The following is a 7956-nucleotide window of genomic DNA, read 5'->3' on the forward strand; positions in this document are numbered from 1 at the left end:
AAGTGACCTTTTGTAAAAACCAGGGAAGATTTCACAGGTAGGAAAACATGCAGTTTTGGAGGGAAGGGAGAGAATGAGGAGCAGGAGTAGACTTTCAGAGCAGAAACCTTTATGGACGGGAAATCTGAGGTCCAGGCCGGTTCAGAGTTCTTCCTCCGGACACACCACATGGGTCTAAAAGTGAGAAACACCCAATTGGAAAGCGATTTTACCTGTTGGAAGTTGTCTCACCGACTCAGATTTGTGGAATTTCCGGGTGTGATACAGTCCTCTAACCCACTGTGACATTTCTAGACTGTGAGCCCACTGTTGGGTAGGGACCGTCTCTATATGTCGCCAACTTGTACTTCCCAGGCTCTTAGTCCAGTGCTCTGCACACAGTAAGCGCTCAATAAATACGATTGAATGAATGAATGAATGCCTTCCCCGGCTTGGAATTTTTCCCGAATGAGGGGAAAAGTCCGGTAGCTCTCAGAGACCACGTGAACCCAACTGGATTTGGTTTCCGGTTGGTTCCACCCAGACCCGCTGACTTTTCTAAGTCGGCATGGGTCATCAGCTTCGCCCTCAATTTTCAAGTCAAAATATCCAGAAGATAGTCACTCCCCATTCCCAGCCACCACATTATATCTCCTAGATCCTCCCGGCAGCACGCTGGCTCTTCCCAAGAGACCAAGGTGTAGACTAGCTCTCCCATCTGTAATTCAGCCGAGGAATATAGGAGGTCAAATGAAAACTCCGTTCCCAAAATACCTCCAAAGCGTCTACTCTCCACACAGCCCCGATTCCCAGCCAGCTACAGCCGCCGTGGAAATCTTGACGAGTCAAAATGACTCCTTCCTTCCAGAAAAGCGGTAGAAATACGTTCTAGTCGCACGGATTGGAAGAAATGCTGTAGGTTATCTTAAAAAAGTCAACTATTTTCAAACAGTTCATGCTGTTGGAAGAAGCTCTCTTGAAGTAGCAAATTGTTTTTCAATAGCCAAAGACCTTCGTAAATCGGCAGTACGGTTTTCCTCTAATGCAGATGTGGGGTTCTTGTAAATTTGCCCGCTGCCTACTCGGTACTGTGGACTGGGATAGAACCAGAAAGAAATCCACCTGCTTAAAATATTAAATGTACTTTAATTCACTTGTGCTTATTGTTTGTAGTAATATCCATGCCCTCAAGTAGAGAAAGATGCCCATTTAGAATGCTTTTAAATTGAATATTTTTCCCTGGGTATAATGCTTTGTTGATGGGAAAGTGCACAGTAAGTCAAAAGGCGGTGGAAATCTTGAAAGACTGAGAGGTTATGTCACAATAATAAAAGCAATAATAATAATACAAGTTAAGCGCTTACTATGTGCCAAGCACTGTTCTAAGCATTTGGGGAGATACAGGGTAATCAGGTAGGACACAGTCCCTTTCCTACATGGGACTCACAGTCTAAATAAGAAGGATATCATGGATTAGAAGGTGTTTTCATGGCTCCTGGAATGTGTACTTGGTTTTCGGCAAAAATTTCCCAGTAAGAACCCACCAAAACTATTGTTTGGGCACTAAAGGACTGGAAATGGTTGGAAGAGGGCTGAGCAGGTGGTCGACAAAGGAGGTGCGACGCTCTGCTAAGGTCAAGATGGGGAATTTTTTCCTAATTGACGGCAGAATGGGGCGTAGCGCTTCCCGAACTACCGTTGGGGTACTCTGAGACCCCAACGTTTTAGGTGTGTCGTCCGGCCGCGGTGTCGTGGCTAAACGCTCATCCTTACCTGTCCCCCGCGCTCCGGCTGTGCTGACCCCTGTGATTTCCCCAGATGAGGGAAACTCAACCGCCTGATTTGTGCAACTGGGAGACTGCACCGCGATATCTTGTTCTGAAGGTACGTTTGGGCATTTTGTTGATAATAATAATGATGGCATTTATTAAGCGCTTACTACGTGCCAAGCACCGTTCTAAGCGCTGGGGAGGTTACAAGGTGATCAGGTTGTCCCAAGGGGGGCTCACAGTCTTCATCCCCATTTTGCAGGTGAGGTAACTGAGGCGCAGAGAAGTGAAGTGACTTGTCCAAAGTCACACAGCTGACAATTGGTGGAGCCGGGATTTGAACCCATGACCTCTCCGTGCTCTTTCCCCTGAGCCACACTGCTTCTCTTGTTGATTTGACAAGTTCATTACTTTCTGGGCACAACTGCCGGCATTCTAACAATGCTTTAGTTCATTAATATTCATTCAGTCGTATTTATTGAACACTTATTGTGTGCAGAGCACTGTACTATGTGCTTGCACTGTACTAAGCACTTAATAATAATAATAATAATAATAATAGTGGTATTTGTTCAGGGCTTACTATGTGCCAAGCACTGGTCTAATAATAATAATGTTGGTATTTGTTAAGCACTTACTATGTGCCAAACTGTTCTAAGTGCTGGGGGGGATACAAGGTAATCAAGGTTGTCCCTTGTGGAGCTCACAGCCTTCATCCCCATTTTCCAGATAAGGGAACTGAGGCACAGAGAAGTGAAGTGACTCACCCAATGTCACACGGCTGACGAGCGGCAGAGCCGGGATCAGAACCCACGACCTCGGATTCCCAAGCCCGGGCTCTTGCCGCTGAGCCACGCTGCTTCTCCGAGCGTTGGGATAGATCCAAGGTGATCAGGTTGTCCCGCTTGGGGCTCACGGCCTTCGTCCCCGTTTTCCAGATGAGGGAACCGAAGCCCAGAGAAGTGAAGTGACTCGCCCAGAGTCTCACGGCTGACGAGCGGCGGAGTCGGGATTAGAACCCACGACCTCGGACTCCCAAGCCTGGGCTCTTTCCGCTGAGCCACGCTGTTTCTCAGTTTAAGAAATTGAGACTAAGGGACTCGGCGCCTAGGTTGCATGTTTGCGTTCGGTAATAATAATAATAATGATGGCATTTATTAAGCACTTACCATGTGCAAAGCACTGTTCTAGCGTGCCATGTCTTCTATTTACTCAGTCGATCGTGTTTATTGAATCTGTACTATGTGCAGAGCACTGTACTAAGCACTTGGAAGAGGATAGAATAACAATAGGCAGACACAGTCCCTGCCCACAGCAAGCTTACGGTCTCTTTTTTCTTTAATGGTCTTTTTAGATTGGGAGTTCTGAGGATTGAACATATGCAATTAAGAATAAATAGAAGGAAAGGGTCGGGAAAGGCAGAAGGAAGAGTCTGGCCAGTGACATCAGCAACTAATTTATGAGATATAATAATAATAATAATAATAATAATGATAATGGCATTTGTTAAGCACTTACTACATGCAAAGCACGGTTCTAAGCGCTGGGGAGGATACAAGGTGATCAGGCTGTCCCACGGGGGGTTGACGGTCTTCCTCCCCATTTTACAGATGAGGCCCAGAGAAGCGAAGTGACTCGCCCAGGGTCACACAGCTGACGAGGGGCAGCGCCAGGATTAGAACCCACGACCTCCGACTCCCAAGGCCGGGCTCTTTCTGCTGAGCCACACTGCTTCCGCAGTAAAGACCGTTGGTGATGATAAATTAGACAGGACCCAATGTTTGCCCCATGTGGGACTCAGAGCCTAAAGGGGGAATGAGACCGCGTATTTAACTTCCATTTTGCAGGAGGAAATGGTTGTGCAAAGAATTACTGGACTCTCTCAATGTCACACTGGCTTTATCTACAGGCCTATACTCCTCTAAACCTCTCCTCTAGTAGCTTGCCCCAGAGGATGTGCTTAATGAATGCCTTTATTGTTATGTTGCATTTAATGCCATTTAAATTCTATGCCTAGCTGTATTCACTCAGTCGTATTTATTGAGCACTTACTGTGTGCAGAGCACTGTACCACTTGTGAGAGGGAGACAAAATAGACCCGGTAAATCCTGAATATTTTTCGGGCGTTTTAACGACCTGACCCTATATAGTTTGATACTTAATGATAATTATGGCACTTGTTCCATCGTATTTGTTGAGCGCTTAATGCGTGCGGAGCACTGTACTAACCGCTTGGAAAGTACAATTCGGCAACCTATAGAGACGGTCCCTACCCCACAGTGGGCTCACGGTCTAGAAGGGGGAGACAGGCAGCCAAACAGAACAAGTAGACAGGTGTCAATACCATCAAAATAAATAGAATTATAGATAATAATAATAATAATGGTATTTGTTAAGCGCTTACGAGGTGCAAAGCACTGGGGAGGTTACAATGTGATCAGGTTGTCCCGTGGGGGGCTCACAGTTTTAATCCTCATTTTTCAGATGAGGTAACTGAGGCCCAGGGAAGTTAAGTGATTTGTCCCACGGGGGGCTCACAGTTTTAATCCCCATTTTCCAGATGGGGTAACTGAAGCCCAGAGAAGTGAAGTGACTTGCCCAAAGTCGCACAGTTGACAGTTGGCGGAGCCGGGATTTGAACCTATGACCTCTGGCTCCAAAGCCCGGGCTCTGTCCACTAAGCCCCGCTGCTTCTCCATATACGTACACATATACACATCTGTGAGTACATATTTATTACTCTATTTATTTATTTATTTATTTATCTTACTTGTCCATTTCTATCCTATTTATTTTATTTTGTTGGTATGTTTGGTTCTGTTCTCTGTCTCCCCCTTTTAGACTGTGAGCCCACTGTTGGGTAGGGACTGTCTCTATGTGTTGCCAATTTGTACTTCCCAAGCGCTTAGTACAGTGCTCTGCACATAGTAAGCGCTCAATAAATACGATTGATTGATTGAGTATAGATACGTGCACATAATTAATAAAATAAATAGAGTAATAAATATGTACAAATAGACACAAGTGCCGTGGGGAGGGGAAGGGGGTAGGGCAGAGGGAGGGGGCGATGGGGAGGGGAGGAGGAGGAGGAGAGGAAAATGGGGGGGCTCAGTCTGGGAAGGCCTCCCGGAGGAGGTGAGCTCTCAGTAGGGCTTTGAAGGGAGGAAGAGAGCTAGCTTGGCGGGTGTGCGGAGGGATTGGGGGCATTCCAGGCTGGGGGAAGGACGTGGGCCGGGGGGTTGACGGCGAGACGGGCGAGAACGAGGCCCGGTGAGGAGGTGAGCAGCGGCAGAGGAGCGGAGTGTGCGGGCTGGGCCGGAGAAGGATCCCCCGGGACTGGTTCCCTTCTCCCGCACTCCCGGGCCCGATTCCTCATTCCCTCCTTCCCCGCATCCCCAGGACTGGCTCCTTAATCCTTCCTCCCCGCATCCCCGGCACTGGTTCCCGTCTCCCGCATTCCCGGCCTGATTTATATTTCCCTCCTTCCCCGCACCCCCGGGACAATCTGATCACCTTGTATTCTCCCCAGCGCTTAGAACAGTGCTTTGCACATAGTAAGCGCTTAACAAATGCCATCATCATCATCAAGAAGAGAAGGGGGGGGTAGGAGGTATTTGTCAAGAGCTTACTCTGTGCCAAGCACCGTTCTAAGCTCTGGGGTAGATACAAGGTAATTAGGTCGGACACAGTCCGTGTCCCACATTGGGCTCACAGTCTTAACCCGTTTTACAGATGAAGTAACTGAGGCACAGAGGAGTTAAGTGACTTGCCCAACGCCGCACAGCAGACAAGTGGCAGAGCTGGGATTAGAATCCAGATCCTTCTGACTCCCGAGACTGTCCTCTGCCCATTAGGCCTCGCCGCTTCTCTGGGAATGGCTACCACTTCACGGTAAGCGCGATGAACCCCTCAGCACAGTGGCAATTCGCGCCATTCACGTGCTGCAGATGGGCATCGCAGATGGGGTTCTGGAAGGTTCATTTGCTATCTAGGAGGAACAGGGGTCTTAGAAAACCTCTGGTTTTACAGACAGTGAGACCCCCGCCAAAACAGCATACTCCAAAACCGTCCGTCTCGCTACAGGACAGGTTAAACCACTGGGGGAAACCCAGTACAGTCCGTTTGAAATGATCGATTTGACAAACAGAAATGTTTCATGTTGCGCTTACTGCCCATAATGGGTCATAACACTGTCCAACTTGAAGGCGGGAGGGTCCGATTCAATGGAATACGGGATTCCTTCTGCCCTCTCCCTGACTTTCCCGTCACTGTAGACGGCACTACCATCCTTCCCGCCTCACGAGCCCTCAACCTCAGTGTCATCATCATCATCAATCGTATTTACTGAGCGCTAACTGTGTGCAGAGCGCTGTACTAAGCGCTTGGGAAGTACAAGTTTGCAAAATATAGAGACAGTCCCTACCCAGCAGTGGGCTCACAGTCTAAAAGGGGGAGACAGAGAACAAAACCAAACATACGAACAAAATAAAATAAATAGAATAGATATGTACAAGTAAAATAAATAAATAAATAGAGTAACAAATATGTGCAAACATATACACATATATACAGGTGCTGTGGGGAAGGGAAGGAGGTAAGATGGGGGGGTTGGAGAGGGGGATGAGGGGGAGAGGATGGGTCATCCTCGACTCCACCCTCTCGTTCACCCCGCACATCCGATCCTTCAACGAAACCTGCGGGTCTCACTTCCACGGCATCGCCGAGATCCGCCCTTCCCTCTCCGTCCAAACCGTTACCTTGCCGGTTCAATCTCTCATCCTATCCCGATTGGATTACTGCGTCGGCCTCCTCTCCGATCTCCCGTCCTCCCGTCTCTCCCCGCTTCAGTCTGTACTTCACTCTGCTGCCTGGATCATCTCTGTATAGAAGTGCTCTGGGCACATCACTCCCCTCCTCAAAAATATCCAGTCGTTGCTTGTCAACCTAGAAATCAAGCAAAAACTCCTCACTCTCGGCTTCAAGGCTGTCCAGCCCCTTGCCCCCACCTACCTCACCCTCCCTTCTCTCCTTCTCCAGCCCAGCCTGCACCCTCCGCTCCCCTGCCGCTAACCTCCTCACTGGGCCTCATTCTCTCCCGTCCCACCATCGACCCCCGGCCCACATCCTTCCCCCGGCCCGGAATGCCCTTCTTCTGCACATCCGCCAAACTAGCTCTCTTTCTTCCCTTCAAAGCCCTACTGAGAGCTCACCTCCTCCAGGAGGCCTTCCCAGACTGAGCCCCCTCTTTCCTCTCCTCCTCCTCCTCCCCCCACCAGCCCTACCTCCTTCCCCTCCCCACAGCTCTTGTATATATTTGTACAGATCTATTACTCTATTTATTTTACTTGTCCATGTTTACTATTCTATTTCTTTTGTTAGTGATGTGCATACAGCTTTGATTCTATTTATTCTGATGGTTTTGACACCTGTACTTATTTTGTTTTGTTGTCTGTCTCCCCCTTCTAGACTGTGAGCCCATTGTTGGGTAGGGACCGTCTCTTACGTGTTGCCGACTTGTACTTCCCAAGCGCTTAGTACAGAGCTCTGCACACAGAAAACACTCAGTAGATATGAATGAATGAATGAATGAATGAATGAATGAATGAATTTTTGGCTTATCCGCTCCGTAGCATTTCGGCCGTGGCCGAAACGGAGTGGCAGGAGACCGGCCTGAGATTCCGGTGGCTCCCGCGGTGGGGGTCACATTCCGCTGTGTATGTGTGGGGGGCTCTCCCCTCCCCTCCCGTCTTGATGGCGCGTCCTCTGTTGTGCCCTAACTTGGTCCAGGCCTCCCCTTCCACCACCCGCTGTGGGTGTTGTCGGTGGCCGGTGCTCCTCGACCCATCTGATATCTCTCTGGCCTCTCCCCGTCCTCCTTCGCCTCCCCCACAGCAATCCACGCAGGATATCACCGCGTTATTGGAATTGGGTGGGGGAAGAGGGGGTGCACAACGCCTCAACCGTCTTACCATGGCCTGCCTCTCCACTCCCCTCGACGCCACTGTTGTCTTGCTTTCAAATTTCTCTCTCGGGAGGCCTGTTGGGAGGGGTTAATGGCAGCATAAAAGGTGTTTGTTGGGCAGGTCTGGTGGAGGAATGGTGCCGGCCTAGCGTCACCGCCCTCGACCTCCTCTCTTAATCCCCCTCACACCAGCCCCACGACCCGTCGCTGCTGTGTGGTTTTGGGCCCTACCGCCGAGACCCCCGT

The sequence above is a fragment of the Tachyglossus aculeatus genome, chromosome 15 (assembly GCF_015852505.1).
Source record: "Tachyglossus aculeatus isolate mTacAcu1 chromosome 15, mTacAcu1.pri, whole genome shotgun sequence".
In the NCBI taxonomy this organism is placed as follows: domain Eukaryota; kingdom Metazoa; phylum Chordata; class Mammalia; order Monotremata; family Tachyglossidae; genus Tachyglossus; species Tachyglossus aculeatus.